The sequence below is a fragment of the Hipposideros armiger genome, unplaced genomic scaffold (assembly GCF_001890085.2).
Source record: "Hipposideros armiger isolate ML-2016 unplaced genomic scaffold, ASM189008v1 scaffold_682, whole genome shotgun sequence".
Lineage (NCBI taxonomy): Eukaryota > Metazoa > Chordata > Mammalia > Chiroptera > Hipposideridae > Hipposideros > Hipposideros armiger.
In genome coordinates this window covers 221,355-237,928 of record NW_017732032.1, presented here as the reverse complement: position 1 = coordinate 237,928, position 16,574 = coordinate 221,355, and the positions used below count along the sequence as shown (strand labels likewise).

At 44.0% G+C, this 16,574-nt stretch overlaps 1 protein-coding gene across 2 annotated transcripts in view; it reads right to left on the bottom strand.

The window, feature by feature from the left end:
* Positions 1-16,574, bottom strand: part of PTCHD1 (patched domain containing 1) — a 56,672-nt gene that overhangs the window by 18,380 nt on the left and 21,718 nt on the right. The window lies entirely within an intron of this gene.

Here is a 16,574-nt window from a genome sequence, read left to right as displayed (position 1 = left end):
AAGAATGTAACGCAGAAAGTGAACTTAGGTGCACCTCTGTGCAGAGGTCCTCTGCAGGCCTCTCCCTTGCCGTTGGTTTGTAGGGCAGCTAAATGACTTCCCATCCAATTCAGTCACCATACCATAAAAGACAAGAGGGTCACCGTATTCTCTGACTTCCCTTGTCTGCTTCTATGGGAAGGGAGCTATAACGCTAAGAGTCTGGCTGGGATACATGGGGATCGTGCCAAAGGGGCACAGTGGGATTTATTCTCTACGCCTCACCCTCGGTCAGATTTGCCACACCCAGGTCTGTATGCCTGTGATCACAGTGCACATGGGCATACAAGCACTCTTTAACAGCCCCTAAGGCATGCCAGGCACAGTTCTAGGCCCTTCATACAGATGAATTCATTTAATCATTACAAAAAACTATGAAGTACGAGTACTAGCCTCATTTTCCAGACAAGGAAACTGAGACACAGAGAAGGCAAGTGACTTGCCCAAGGTCACACACATGGTAAGAGAGAGCGAGCTGGGCTATACCAGGCAGGCTGGCTCCAGAGCCTGTGTTCCTGGCCTCTCACCATACATCTCTAGGTTGGCAATGCCAGCAGTTGAATGAAGGTTCTTGCTAGCAACTAATTTCTGAATTTGTGTTTTCACTGCCCCACCCCTAAAAAATCACAAGTGCTCAAGTTCAGGTATGTAGGAATATGTGTAATCTATAGTCTAAGGTTAGAAAATAAGGCCTTCTCTCTGTGAACTGTGGCCAGTCTTCAAGATGAGGCTAGAGGTTAGACATGTAGTTGAGTATTAAGTGAACGAGTGCGTCTGGGACGGTGTCTAGCACTCAGCAGGCTCTCCCAAGAGCAGAGATAGCCAGTATTGTGTATCTGATGAGTGAAAAGCATTTCACACGTAAAGGGAATAAAGCTTAACATCCAGAGTTGCCATCCTATGTCTGTGCCATTATAACTCATAACTTTCCGAGCATCTCCATGACCCTGATATATTTTCTCTTAAATCTGTTCTAGATGGATTGTTTGCTAAGACATTTTGCTGTGCTTGTGCCAAGGTGGGTGGGATATTTATTACGCTTTTTGAAAATGTCTGAGGGGCGCCAGCTGTCAAAGTCCTTAAGTTAGCACATAGCATGAGCTGTTAATCCTAATTCTCAGTGCCCCTCCCCCACATATCCTCATGAGCACTCACCCTCAGATTCAGGAAATAATTCATTGCATTATGTTTGGCTAAAATATTTTGAGTTGTTTCCTTGATACACACACACACACACACACACACACACACACACACACACACACACACACACACAGANACACACACACACACACACACACACACACACACACACACACACACACACACACAGAGTCTCCCAGAGATACCCAGGAGACTATTTTTACAAAACTCTAACCATATGCTAAATTTGTTTTGGTGCTTTGAGATTAATGATGAGCAAAATATCTTCAATATTTTAAACTGTGAGAATGTGTTCTCCTCCATACTTCTCGAAGCATGGCCCAGTGAATTTTGATTAAAAGAATTCCTAACTACAAAAACATTCCAAAATATAAAAGGTTATTTTGGAGGAGAGATGAACCAAGAGGAATTTAATGATGAGAGAGTTTGATAAGAGTTAAAACATAGACTTTGGGGAAAGATTCAGAATAGCCTAGAAAAGGAGTGGTATTGAAAGCATGCATATGTGTAATATTTAGTGCATTGTTTGTTCCCATGAACAGTCTAATAAATCTCCCTTAGAGTGATTACTAAATACGTCAAGAGAAAAAGATTGCCAAATAAGATGGTGTTAAGCCACAGGGCTGAACCCAATTATAGCAAGGGGATATTTTCCATCCATTCTCTAAGGCGACCATGCCCTACTAGGTGGGGAGTTGTACACTGTTGAGTGACTGCCAGCCCTGCAGATCTAACTCTATGACCCCTGGGACCCATGACCAAAGAGAGCAGACACTATGTTAACCCCTGTACCACCAGATCATAGGAGGGAGGCTTGGAAAATGAGAACCTTACTGAAGTTTGAGAGGGAAGGTTTCTTAACTCTTAGTACCAGAGCTGCTGTGAGATGCAGCTGCTTTGAATTTCCGATGGAGAGGTGGGTAGAACATGTGTCACTTTTGCTTCTGAGTGGCATGGAGATGCTAAGTGACAAAGCAGCCCGAGAGGGGGTGTTGGCTGAGGCCACCCACCTGGCAGGGGGAGTCCATGGAATTCTACTATGGGATAAGAGTGAGAGGATAATAAGAGGCATGGGAAAGGAGAATGAAGACTCCCTTCTGTGACTTCTGAAATGACTCAGTTCTGCTCTTCGGTTCTTATGACGACACATCAAGTACACACACAACCTACTCTTGGCTGCCCACACAGCTATGGGAAGACACACTGCACGTGCTACCTGGACAGATACCTGTATAGGGTTTTAGAATGCCTGATTTACTTTCCTAAAGGAGTCCCACTCAGGACAGTAGAGACATTAGTAGGTGTTCTTAGATATGTTCGCTTTATACTTCTAATTCCTGCACTGAAGAAGAAGAAGAAGGTAAAAATGATGACAAGTTAGCTTACAGTGACTTCATCTTTGCCTTTAAATTAATCTTTGCTCTTGGGGGAAGAAGGGGGAAAGAAAGACAGGAAAACATCAAAGCATGATAGTGAAATGGTGACCAAGCCACCTCAGTCCACAAAATGGACAGTCTCAATCCACACAAGCTTAGTACTGGGCTGGGTAAGAGACCCTCTTCTCAGAAAAGGAAATGAGGGGAAAGTGACATGAAGTAATAGTCCTTACCCTTAATATAGTGTCACTCTGTCATGTGAATCGATATAGAATCCATGTTTCTATCACTATGTATAGACTTTGGATTATTCACTCAACACACATTCAAGAAATATTAATCAAATCTACTGGGTTGTCAATAATAGGATAATTTCCTTGAGTTTAGGGTGCTGACACTCACATATGGAAAATCACATAAGAGATACAATGTCCAAAACCATGGGAAGACCCTAACAGCCAGAGGCTAGAAGTGAATATTACATTGAAATTCATTCTGAGGCTCTGAACATACTGTTTAAATTGTTAGCTGCTTTGGGTTCATCACCCATTGGGTTAAGAATGATGATGGTAATAGTAACTAGTCTGCTAAGTGCTTTCTATGCAGTTTTAAGAATTTACTTAATAACTGTCTCTCTATGGAGATGGTTAAATCATTATTCCCATTTTATAGCTGGAACATTTGAGGCCTGGAGAATGTCAATAACTCACCTAAGGTGACCTAGTAAAGAAAGGGCAAATGCAGGATTCTCAATTAGGCTTTACCCCACAGTGGGACACTCAGCCCTAGGCCAGCACAACTTTAGAACTTGAGTGAGGATGACGAGGACCTGGGCAAGAATGAAGAATCATCCGCCCTCCTGGTTCATGTGATCAGCTATCGAAGTGACTGAGCTGTGGATGGAACGGCCACACTTGGGGATCTGGGGTCCATTAAGAAAGACCAGAAATAATCCAAACCGCCAAACCTCATCTTTAGACAGCAATGTTACGTGGCACTATTCCCGGGTAATGAAGGGGGTGGGTTTTGAGCTCACTGACTTCTCTTATTCTCCATCCAGCCTCTGTAGTTGTCAAATAAAAATTTCAAAGACAGGCTTACCAAGAAAAAAGGCCGTGCGCACAATGGAATCCAGTAATAAGTTTTGGCTTCCAGTCTGGCTTGTGCTGCTTAGGTAGGAGTGTCAGAGACCCCAGGAACGTCACTCTGCTTCTTCAGGTCTCAGATGTTTCAATTGAAAAGAAGGTTGATCTAGCTAATCTTATAGACAGTCCCTTTCAGTTGTAACATGACATAATTTTAAGCTGAGTGACATCCACAGACTATACAATCAGATTCTGGGTGTAAGAAAGTTAGCTTCATAAATATCAACTTGAGACTTATTACAGCTGATTCAAATATGCTTTTACAACACACTGAAGTTCTTTTTAGGTCACTGACAGATCTGATAGTAGATGAAACCCAGAAAGAAAACCACAGGGTAGGGAAAATAGGTTTACTGGGGAAAAAAAAAGAAAGCTTCTTTTCTGAGTGATTTCCCATTGTGGGGAGGCAGTGGCTCTTCTAATCCCCTTCTGCCAGAGCCTGGGACAAAGCCAGTGTGGACTGCTGGTCACGATGGGCCAGAGTCTAATTTCCTCTCTGCCTCTCCCTGGCACACTCAGACCTTCCTCAGAAGACAGCAGGGGCACCTTGTAGAGGAGAATTCCAGAAGGGATCCGGAGGAAGGAAGTGTCTGCTCCTGTGTGGTGATTAACATAGGAAAAATACCTGTGGGTCCAGGAGCTTTCACAATACCATTTAGCTCTTTTTATGTTTGTTTCTTATTGAAAAGGGGGAGAGTGAAGGCAGGACAGCCGCTCTACCAGGCAGGGTAATTAACACCTCAGGCTGTCCCCCAGCAACCTCACCTGTGAGGAGCGATTCAGAGGAGGTGGGGGGTTCGCCAGTTCCCCAGGGGGAGTCAGTCTGATGATCCCACCTTCACAGGCCGCCTTCCCTTCCTTAGCTCCCCTCCCCACGCCCTTATGCCACTCCTAAATAAGCTGCATTATTGAAACAATTTAAAAAGGGAGGCTGTTGGTTTGCCTATATCTATAGCTCTATATCTATATCTATATTTATATCTATATCTATAACTATAACTATATCTATATGTGCTAACCTATATCATGTACCCCCAAACATTACCTTCAAAGTGACTCTAAATCAAAATTGCTGAAAACATGCTTTCAAGGAATGTCTGGTTTTTCACCCCTTTCCTCACTGAATCCCTCCAAATTCCACGTCTTGAACTGGGCCTATTTCTGCAACTGTAACTGTGTAGGAACTGACTGGCAAGGTAGCCTCGCCCAGGACACAAGAAAACACCTTGAAGTAAGTGGATCTGGTCTCTGAAGTTCATCAATTACGCGAGCTCCCTTGGTGTTATGTTCTGTCTTTGCATGATCTCACTCTCACCCACTCTCTTTCCTCTTCTTTTAATAGAAATGCATTACATCAGAACACCAGAAGTTGCGAGTTGGGGATTGTTACCGTGATTCATTTGTAGTGCAGCCAAAAGCAAGTTAGTCATCCCTTAATAAGTGAACAGAAATATCATTCTGCCTTTTGAAACATTACATGGTTGGAGGACACCAAATTTAAGCTGTGGATATAGCTAAACAAGTGACTATCAATCCACACACTTCCTCTACACATGTGTGCCTAGTGTCATGCTGACCTGCAGCAGCGATAAATGGTTACCTCTGTCAATGCTGTAGTGCCAGTGCAGGTCTGGGAGAGTGGAATGTTGATTTTTCTCCTTGCTTTATCAGGGGGTAAACACTCTTTGTGTCTGCTGACACTAAAAAGCAGCCAAGAGAGCCCCACATTGTAATTCCCCAAACAGGCCGTCTTTGTAGCCTTGGCTGAGAAAAACAAAACAACTTTGGATTTGAAGCAAGTAAATCTCAGATTTTAGAAACAAAAAATAGTAATGATGAAGGAAAAGGCAACCACAATCTCTCACTGGAATTTTTGCCCGATTCCACGTTGGTTTGGAGGAGGAAGAAAGCAGTGAACTTGAGATGTAATACTCTCTTTTTTCTCCAGTCTGGAAGAAAATTTCACTTGGTCTTGATTAGAAAAGAAAATCCCTTGATACCTTGAAGACCCTTGGAAATCTGTAAAGTTAAACTTTCTGATTAGAGTGGTTATTTTATTATTATTTTTTTAAAATTGGGGAACAGTGTGTTTTTTCCAGGACCCATCAGCTCCAAGTCAAGTAGTTGTTCCAATCTAATTGTGGAGGGCACAGCTCAGTGGCCATGCGGGGATCGAACCGGCAACCTTGGTGTTATGAGCACTGCTCTCTAACCACCTGAGCTAACCAGCTGTTCCTAGAGTGGTTATTTTTTAATCCTGCTGTCCTCACTTGATTTTCATGGTCAAGCTGAAACTGTGGTTGAACACGTTTGTGGGTCACAAGTTTTGCTGGATAATGAGGACAGCATACTCTCAGAAATGGGAGAATGTTAAAGCTGATTGGCAAAGAGAAGTCCCAAGGAGCCAAATGCCTGGGGAACAGGTAACAGCCCCAAAACCTATGCAAGGAACTGGAAAAAAGCAGGATACTGAGGATATCTAGGTCTGGAGAACAGCTGTGGACTTGAGTAGGAAGAGCACTGTATCGGGTGTCAGAAGACTTCCATTTGAGTATTGCTTCTGGGCCTTGCTGACCACATGAGTTACAGATAAATAAAAACTGAACCATTCAAAACATATATCATGCCACTTCCCCGATCTAAATCCTCCAATGATTCCCCACTGCAGTGAGAGCAAAAAGCTAAGCTCTGACTGTAGCCAACAAGATGGTACCTTGCCTTTGCTGACCTCTGTGGACTCAGGTCTCACCGTGCCCTAATTACACTGCCTGTCTTTCTCAATTCTTCCTGGAATGTCCTTCCTGCTGATAGCCTCACTTCCTTCACTTTCCTCCTCAAATGTCATCATCTTTCCTGAACCTACCCCCAATTTTAAAAAAGTAGCCTCCTTCGCTATCACTATCATCTTTGCTTGTTTTAAGTCTTTGTGGCACCAATTATATTACATTGTATGTCTCTCTCTGTCTTTATTCTGCTGCCTCCACTAGAACATGAATTTTACCATGCTGGCGTGTGTGTCTGGTCTACTACATCTTCATTACCTAGCACAGTTCCTGGAACATATACGCCATAGTTACGGAGTAAACACGTGAATATACTAATCTTGTAAGTGAATGGATTTTAGTCTGTCTTAGGGGCATGATGATGAGGGCCAAATGAGCTGATGGATGTGCATGCGTTTTGTACATTAGAAGGCTACACAACTGTAGCTATAGAGTAGGGCAGCATGGAGTGGTTTCTTCTCTGGTTGGTGCCTTACAACTGTCCAGATATAACCCTAGAATTGATTCCCAATTCCCCTGGAGCCCCCGATCTTTCCTGGGATTTGACAACATCCTGTGCTTTAGTGGGAAGGATGTGGGTTATGAGGTCAGAATGCCACAAGTTCAAACCCTACCTCAGTTAGTTCTGGCTATGGGACTACAGCAGACACAGCTGGGCCCTGTCCCCTCACCACTTTGGTGCATGCCAGCAAACATATAGCATGTCATTTCTCTGCTCTAAATCTTCTAGCCTAATGTGGAAATACTGGGACATTAACATACTATGTCATTCCCAAGTGGCCTGGACCAATGACTAAAAACAGTTCGCGTATAAATAGCCCATGGCCCTTGTCCCCAACGTGGAATGACTGCGGCATGCGTTCCCACTGTTTCTCAGAGTTCCCCAGAGGGAGTAGGCTACAGTTGCCCACAGAGTAACTGGCTTGACAAAGTCCCTATAACTTACTGCTTCCCTTCCCTGTCTCACGTTGCCATTCGCTTACCAGTGCTTCCTGGGGTGTCTTCCAAACGTACTACTCGTGTTGAGGCCTTGACACTGGGTCAACTTTTGGGGAAACTTAAACTAAGGCAATGACTTTAAGCATTTAATTCAGTTTCATTATCTGTAAAATGGGGATAAACGTGACCTCCTAGGGTCATTATGAGGATCAAGTGTAATAACATATAAAAGGTGTCTGGCCTGGCATTGAGTACTGGGTTCAACCATATGAAATTGCCTCCTGTAAAGGTTAAAAAGTGCTTTAATACTGGCAATTTTATGTGGTTCATCTCATTGACCTTCAGTCAGGGTCTGTTCTTTTCCCCTCCTCGCCCCTCCTCCCTGCCAAGAGTCCTGTCAGAACTAGAACTTCTCTAGGCGAGTATCAGACAATATTATTTGGTTTCCAAGGGACAGTTTGGATGTATAGACAGGCTTTTAGGGAAAAGACAATGGTTTGGGGCCAGGAAAGATCTCACATATCTACCCATTCCCTTTTTCACAAGCAAAAATAAGACTGTGGGCATGAGCCCCTGCATACAACTCAAATTCACACTTTTAACAGCTTCATCCTAAGAGAAAAAGAGAAGAGCCATGTAACCCACGTCCCTGAGATATTTGAAACTGCAAAGAATTAATAATAATGTTAAGTCGGGCCGGCCGAGTGGCGCGATGGTTAAGAACTCACTTGGGATGCCAGAGGGCCCCGGTTCGGATCCCACATATGAGGGCCAGTGACACTGCCCTCTACAGCTAAGATGTTGAACAACAGCTCAACCTGGAGCTGGGCTGCCATGAGTCGCCGGCGACGGCATAGGCTGCAGCCCCTGTGGCAGTGGGTTGCCATGGGCTACCGTGTGTAGCCAGCAGCCACCGTGAGCGGCCGTCCAGAAGCCGGCGACTGATCTGCCTCACCAGGGAAGAGCGCAATGATGGTGCCAACTTGGGCCAGTGAAGCAACATCCTCCACAACTAGATTGAAGAACAAAAATGACAGCAACTTGTCTGTTCCCCTTCCCCCAATTCCCCAGCACTGTTCCCATCCCCCCAATTCCCCAATAAAAATCTTTTTAAAAAAATAATGTTAAGTCTACAAAATTATGAACAAATGTCTCCATCAGAAGAACTCTTTGGCAATTATTTTTCCTTCAGTGGGTTGACTGAGTTTCTAATGGGCACTGAGGTTGAGAACAATGAAAATTAAGGCTGATATACGAAACAAGAAAAAGTTCCACCTAATGACATGGTAACGGCACTCCTGAATGATGGACCACCAGCTTTACAAGAGCGAGCACTTCATGTAATTCATAAAAGAATATTACCTGATAGTGTATTTTTCCCCAGGAAGTAATTTTTTCTGTTCTCAAGGTTTTCACACAAAGTTACTGGCCTTAAGAATCACAGGCGTGTCCTAGCTACTGCCCTCCAGATCTGAAAAGAGGTCTCATAGAGCAAATGGTCAAGGCGATGATAGCTTCTGTGATTCACCATGCTAGGAATTTGAACCTTCTGGAAGGCGCTAATGGTGATGGCATAGCATGGCATGGAGAAGACAGACTGCCTGGGCTGAACTGCCAGCTTTGACAGTTAGTAGATGAGTGATCCTGGACACTAAACTGTTACTTAACAGCTCTCTCTGTGCCTCAGTTTCCTCATCTGTAAAAAGGGGGTAATAATAGTACTTATCTCACTAGTATGGTTGAGAAATTGAATTTAAACTGCTCAGGACAGTTTCTGACACACAAGTGGTACCGAGTAAAGGTTTGTTAGCAGAACAAAATGAACAAAGAGAAACCCCCATTTCTATCCTTTGTTTTGCCTGGTTTCCCTTAACTTTTTTTCCCCTCTAACTGATAGAACTGCCTCAGCTGTTCTTGAAAAGTATATTCAATGAAATGTACAGGTGACGGAGTTCTGTTCACATATTTACTGAGAGACTAAAGAGTGAATGGGGTTAACAGTATCCATCAATACAAATATTTGAAGAGAACATCTGGCTAGTATGTTTAAAAGGTGGCATTCCCTAATTCCAGGATATGCTCCCAGCCTGAAACCATCCCACCTTTTCCAGGTTAGCTGCCCAGTTAGATTACCATGCACATCAGACTAGGTAGGGAACTCTTCTGGGGGTGAAAGAAGGAAACTAAAAGGTATTAAGTACCTACAAAGTGTTGGGCTTTGTGCAAAGAATGGCTGCATCTATCATCTCATTTAATCCTAACGGCAACTCAGGGAGATGGATGTTATACTGCATTTACAGGTGAGGAAACTAAGCCTCAAGGAGCTTAAATAACTTGCCCACAGTCACAAATTTCATAAGCGGATCAGCCCAGATTTAAATCCTGGGCTCAGAAGATTGTCCCCTAATGGGAGTTCCTTTGGCAAAATAAAGATTTTAGCCCATTATCTCTCTGCTTTGGCCATCTGGATATTGATAAACTTGTTTTGGGGTATTAGGCGTAAGCACGGTTAGGCCACAGTACGAGATGGGTAGCAGCAGTTATGAGTTAAAAGTGGTGACGATGTAGCACGTCACAGGGTCAAACATGACAAAGATGCCTAGGAGAAGCAGCAAGTCTGACCTATACTGAATAGTGAGGCTCAGCAAATGCCAGATATCTGTGACAGAGACCTCAGAGAAAGCCACAACCTCGCTACTGATGACAAGTGTGTGCAGCCAGCTGGAGATGAGGAAAACAGATGTGGGAAGAGACAAGACTTTCATCAGTCCAAATAGCATCCTTTGCATCTTGTACGTTTCCTATGTGACTCCCTCCTACCCAACACACACACACACACACACACACACACACACACACACACACACAGAAAGGAAAAGAAGAAAAAAAATACTTTATAGAACATATTAGTGAAAAGGGCTGGCAATTTGGGGGATTAGTGGTAAAACATCAGATTGAAGTTGGAGGTGCTACAGGATTTGGTATCACCCCTCCCCAAAGGCAGTTTAACGCTACAATACAGACGCTCCATGAGGGCAAGGGTGCAGTTTCACTCCATCTTGTGTCCCTGGCACATCGAGGAAGCCCAACAAAGATGTGCTAATTGAACCGTTCTTCTTGCTGATTTATATTTTCTCTGGTGACGTTGAATGATACTTCATTTATGCTCAAAGGCTACTTGTAAATAACAGCTGTGTTATTTACAAGGTAACAGGGTAACACCTATGCTCATCCATTTCTTAAATGAACCCAACCTTAGTTTGAGATCTGCTGGCTGGTTTATATGATTCTGATAAAACTATTGGGTTGTCGGAAAAGTCATGACATATTTTTTCTATGTTTTTTTGTTGCAAAAATGTGTCATGACTTTTCCGACAACCCAATACTTCACCTTGGAAAAGGAGAGAGGAAATGAGAGCCTGAGAATTTGAAAACCTCTTTATTCCTAATTCCAATGCCCTATTCTTTCTAGAACTGCATATATTAGTAGCTGTCTGTGTATTCCCTTGAGAGCTGGGCTGGAAAAGCATCACTGTGCTGTTTTGTTTTGTATTTAAATTGCCACAGCATCTTTACTTTTAGACATAAAAGTGCATGTACTCATTGTAGCATCATCTTATGCCACATGTTCTGGTTCCTCTTGTTTGTTTTGCTTTTTTTTACCCCTGAACTAACTCGTACTTTTGCTTGCTTGCTCTCAATATTTAACTAGGCTTCAGGACATGCAGGTGGAAACTGTTTCATGCATGCTGGCAATGCCAACCCGATTAGACAGGAGTGTGTTGGCTTGTCCACACTATTTCTGTCTTGAGTATTGTGTGTGTGCATTGTGCTGGGAGTGGAGATGTAATAAAGAATAATCATCAAAGAGCTACAATATGCCCTATAATATGGAAGCCATAAGACAGATGTGTTCACACACAGGGGCCCAGAGAGGACCTCATCTGCATTTCCAGGGCAGGCTTCCTGGAGGAGGTGATGTTGGAGCTGAACCTATCAATGCTCACAAGTCCAAACTCCTAGAAGGGAGGGCTGGGGATGGCGACTTGAAAGCTCACTCTGCAGCCCTTTCTCAAGCAGCCCCAGTGTCTTATCACTGCTTATCTGCAGCAGCTTCTTCTTCACCAACTAGAGGCCAGGGCTCCAAAGAGTACCTGCAGATGCTTCCTGCCTCCCATCAAATAAGGCAAGCAGAATACCATGTTTAGTAAACCTTGCTATCGTGCCTCCCCCTAGAAGAGAAATGCTGCTTCTCACAGAGATAAAACCCTGACATTTTGAGACAGGCAGTTGCTCTAGGACGTGAACATCAGCAGGCAGTCAGGAAGAATATATAGGATTTCTAGGCATTGGATGAAAACCATCATGTGCTTCATGAATAGAAACACATGGGCAAAGTTGCCAGCCACACTTTCTGATTGAAATGGGCGAGAGGTTCTAACATTCACTAAGAACCTGTGATGTGCTTCCTTGCCAGGCATTATATCTCCATTGTCTCATTCATAAATCAACAACACTTCTAGACAGCAATCCCATTTTGATGATGAAGAGACTGAGGCTCAAGAAGGGGAATTGCTCAAGGTAATCAGGTGGTCACTCACTCAGTATGCTGTAAACACAAATGTGTATAGCCCTAATGTCAGGCTCTTTCTAGCATGACAGGCGGCCTCTAGAGCTCTTTTTTCTTACAGCCTTCACAGCCAGTCCCACTTCTCTTGAATTTAGATATTTTCCTACAAATCAATAAAGATAAAACAGCCCAATAATCAAAGGGCCAAAAGGTTTCAACAGGCACTTTGGAAAAGAGAACAGCCACATGGGTAATGAACACATGCAAAGGTGCTTCGCTTCAGGCATCATGGAAATGCACATTAAAACCAAAATGAGATACCAGCGCACACCCACCACAGTGGTCAAAACGTAAAAGATTAATATGGGACGAGTGCTGCTGAGGATATGGGGCAGCTGGAACTGGCATCCATTCCTGGTGGGAACGTAAAATGTTGCAGCCACTTTGAGAAACTTTAACTAAATGTATGCCTCTTCTCTGATCCCGAAATTGCACTCCTGGATCTATATGGTACGCTCAGGCTGGCTCCTACTGGCTCCTGAGAGCTGACTGGGCACGTCTCTTCCTAACGCTCATCCCCCTGGTAGTTTGAAATTGGCCATGGTTGGAGTATTTGCAAATGCTTAAGAACCGGAGTTCTTTTTGTTAAAGAACGTGTTAAACATTCACCAACACGTCACTGTATTTACATGAGAGAAATGAGTGCACATGTCCACCAAAAAATTTGTACAAAGAATACCAATAGCAATTTTATTTGTAGAAACCCCAAACTGGAAGCACCCTAAAAAGTCCGCCAACAGGAGAACGGAAAAAAATACATCATGACATCTTCATGCAACGAAATACTACATAGCAAAAATAAATTAAAAGAATGTACTGATAAAGACAACATGTGAGAATGTCACAGGCCATGGGCTGAGGAAAAGAAGGCAGACACGAAAGAGTACATACTGCATGGTTCCATTTATAGAATAAGCAAACTAATCCATGGTGATAGAAGTCAGAATAATTTTCTTTGGAGGTTGTGGGGGCATTGACTGGAAGGGACATGAGGGCCTTCCCGGTGCCGTAGATAGTCTGTGTCTTATCTGAGCAACGTTTATATACGTGTGTACATATAAAATCCATTGAGGGGTACACTTAAGGTTTGTGCACTTTGCTGTGTGTATATGTCAATAATGAGGAGCATACACACACTTTCTATTCAATGACCCTGTTCAGAAGGTGGAAGTTAGACCACCATCCCAGCAGTGCAGCACATCCGGCAACGGTTAGTACCGACATGAAGACAGGTAGCCTGAATCTTGGCAGACAAATCAGTTCAGCTTTACTTGACATCTGACACATCGCCATCATGGAGACTTTCAACACCTGTACTGGCAGCAGTGCCGATGCATGAAGACTTTGCCTCCACCGGCACTTACTCCCCAGGCACATCACTGCCTGGGAAGGAATCCAGTGAACACATCAGCTGTCTCCCACACACCTACCACCATAACAGCAGAAATTCAGAAATGTAAAGCTAGGGACTCTCATCCAATCTGGGCAATATTCTAGCATTTGCTGTCGACAGGGAACACTGATGCCTGAGACCTTACCTGCTGAGATGTTCCAGAAAGATGCAAAGAGGCTGCTAACTGTCTCTAAGCATTTTTTTCCAAATAAAGTAAAAGCCAAAGAAATGCCCACTTCCTTTATCATCAGCAAGAAGAAAGATGAGAGATCATGTCATCTCGCAGTCTTCCCTCCATTCCTGGCAGGATGCAGGCCTGAGCCCTGCTTGAGGTGTTAGAGTGCATTCCTGTCATCAGTATGCCCTGGACCCAACGTGATTAGATTTAAGCCTTAACGAAAAGACCAGACTGTGCCCCAAATGAGGGAGGAATCCAGTTGATAGCATCTGGCCCTTATATTCATGAAGTTATCAGAACCACTTGAGACATATTTATTATATCCACCTATTGTATGCAAATTGACCTCATAAAAAAAAGGTCAAAACACTGAGTATGAAGAGAAGCTCAGAAGATCCTAACTTTACTCCCTAAGGGGTGAGTTTTGTTTTATTTTGACACACCGTATTTGGAAACAGAAGAAATTGAGGAGTTGGCTTTAGAATGGTTTTGTGTTTTTAAGGACACTAGGAAATACGAATTCCAGAGATTCTGAGGATTATTAGACATCTTAGTTTAGGTTCCCCCAGAAGCAGACCTTGAAACAAGAAATCGAGTGAAGATAGTTTATTTGGGAAGTGACGGGCAACCAAAAGGGGAGCAGGCCAGTGAGACAGAAAGAGGAAAGAGCTGAAAAGGCTGTGTGATCAAGCAGGCCATGGCTGTGGGTGACCCGAGCACAACCCACTCCGGAAGCTCTGGGAACCAGTTTAAAACATACTCACCCATGAGTAACCCCACCCATGCAGAGGGAGCTGGGTGGTATATGCCAGCTCCCATCTGTCAGTGGTTGAGGTCGGCTCGCAGGGGATGTTAATTCCCCAGAACTTCTGGCCTGCCAAGCAGATGGCAAAGTGGGTTCTCTGACAAAGAAGTGTGGATGCTGGCATTCGATGTCAGGCAGGTGTGCTCTCAAGAGGTAAGGGCTAGAGGATATGAGCAGGGGACCAACTGCATTTGCTACAGAGGAACTTGAAGCAACTGGCCAACACCTTCTGTCCTTGTGTGGTCCATGACTGCTTTTTAGAAGTGCACATACAGAAAAGTGCAAGGCCAGACATCGGTGGCTAGATCTGCACATCTCTAAATCTACAATTGATCGATGACACATTAAGACCCAAACCTGGGAAATGCGATTCAGATGTTTAATCAGTAATGGATCTAAAAGTTTTCATCCAATTCTACTCCCTGACTTACTCCCTGGGCTAAGCTGCCCAGATCCGTTAAAAAGGCAGCGATGTCAGCTTTCTGCAGCCTTCAATTCATATGACTACCGTGGTTCAGATCTTCACTTCACTGATGAACTAGTTATTGCGTTAGTGTTTGAATCCATCTCCCTGCCTCTGCTCTCCAGCCTCCCAATCCAGCTACCACACTGCAGACAGCATTCCTCCCTAGACACAGTTCTGATCATCTCATCCCGTTTGAAACCCTTCATTGGCTCCCAGTTGCCCACAGGACCAAGTCTGTCTTCTAAGTTCAGCAGACAAGGCCTCGTGTGATTTGGACCTTGCGTGCCTCTTTAGCTTTCCTCTCAGTTTTCCCACTAGCCTGCATCACTTCCATTTCCTCTGACATATGTTTTGTGCCTCTGGGACCTATGCTGTAGCTTTTGCCTGATATACTGTCTCCGCCAGTTCCATGCCCTCATGCCAAGCCTCTGTGCATGCTTCATTTCTCCTCATTCTTCGGGTGCTAATTTAGAAGTCACTTCCTCCAAGAAGTCTTCCCTGGTGCCCGCAAGGTTGGCATCGGTGCCCTTCCTTTAATATCCATCTTAGAACTCCATGCAGATTTTGTAATTGCCTTGTTGCTTGTACCGTCCAAAGTTTGTGCTGTGAGGACAAAGCCATATCTGTCTAGTTCACATGGCTTGATGTACGATTTAACAGTTACTAATAAATATTCATTGAATGGCTGAATGAGAAGATCCTCCTTCATCTGGCCCGTCTCCTCTCCAACTCTGTATTTCATTGCATTCCCTCCACTGCTACACACACATGTGCATGTGTGCATATACACATACACCCCAACATACCAGACACCCTGTACTCCTGCTGTACCCTTCAGCTACTCCTATCGCAGAGCTGTAACCCTTTACTTCACTTCGTGTTTTGTCTGTGCTAACCAATTCTGAGAATCTGCCTAAAGTCCACTAGACTAATTTTCTTGAAGGTAAAACTATGTCATAATGTTCTTTATCTCCCTGGGGCTTATAGTAATGTCCAACCTAGTATAGACACTTAATACGTGTTGAGTAAATGGTTCGTTGCTGTAATCGGTGATGAAATGCTGAAGACCTTCTCTGCATGACCTTGAACTTCCACCAAAGCGAAAATGCTCTAGCCTCCCACCTGCCACCTCTCTGAGACCCATCACAGATTTCACATCTGCAAACCTTGAAACATTTCATCAGCCAAGTCTGTGAGCCACTGTCATCATTAAAGCAAGATTGAATCACCCAGAGTGACATCTTCGGATATGGAAGCAATATTTGCTCCTGGCTGGGAAAAGCCACATGTCAGTGAGACAACCAAGAGGAGGCCATCTGTCCATTCCAGAAGGGCCAGTGTGTTCAGGGCACGTAGATGGAATGTTCTACAGGGTGCTATGGATGCACCCCACCTCTCCAGTAGTGAACAGAACTGGGTTACATGAGAGCCAAATCCTGCAAAGCAGTAGAGCCTTGACATGGAAGGAAGTTGCAATGGCAGGAGCATAGATGTGGTTGGAAAGAGTTAGAGATGGAAAGAATTTTTCCAGACTCCTTTACTGGAGGCTTAGCTGATGACAAGATATCATCACCTGCAATAGTCAAGGTCCCATCGGCAGTGATGGGTCTGCAAACCAAAGGATTGCCATCTCATGCCCACTGTGACGCATAAACG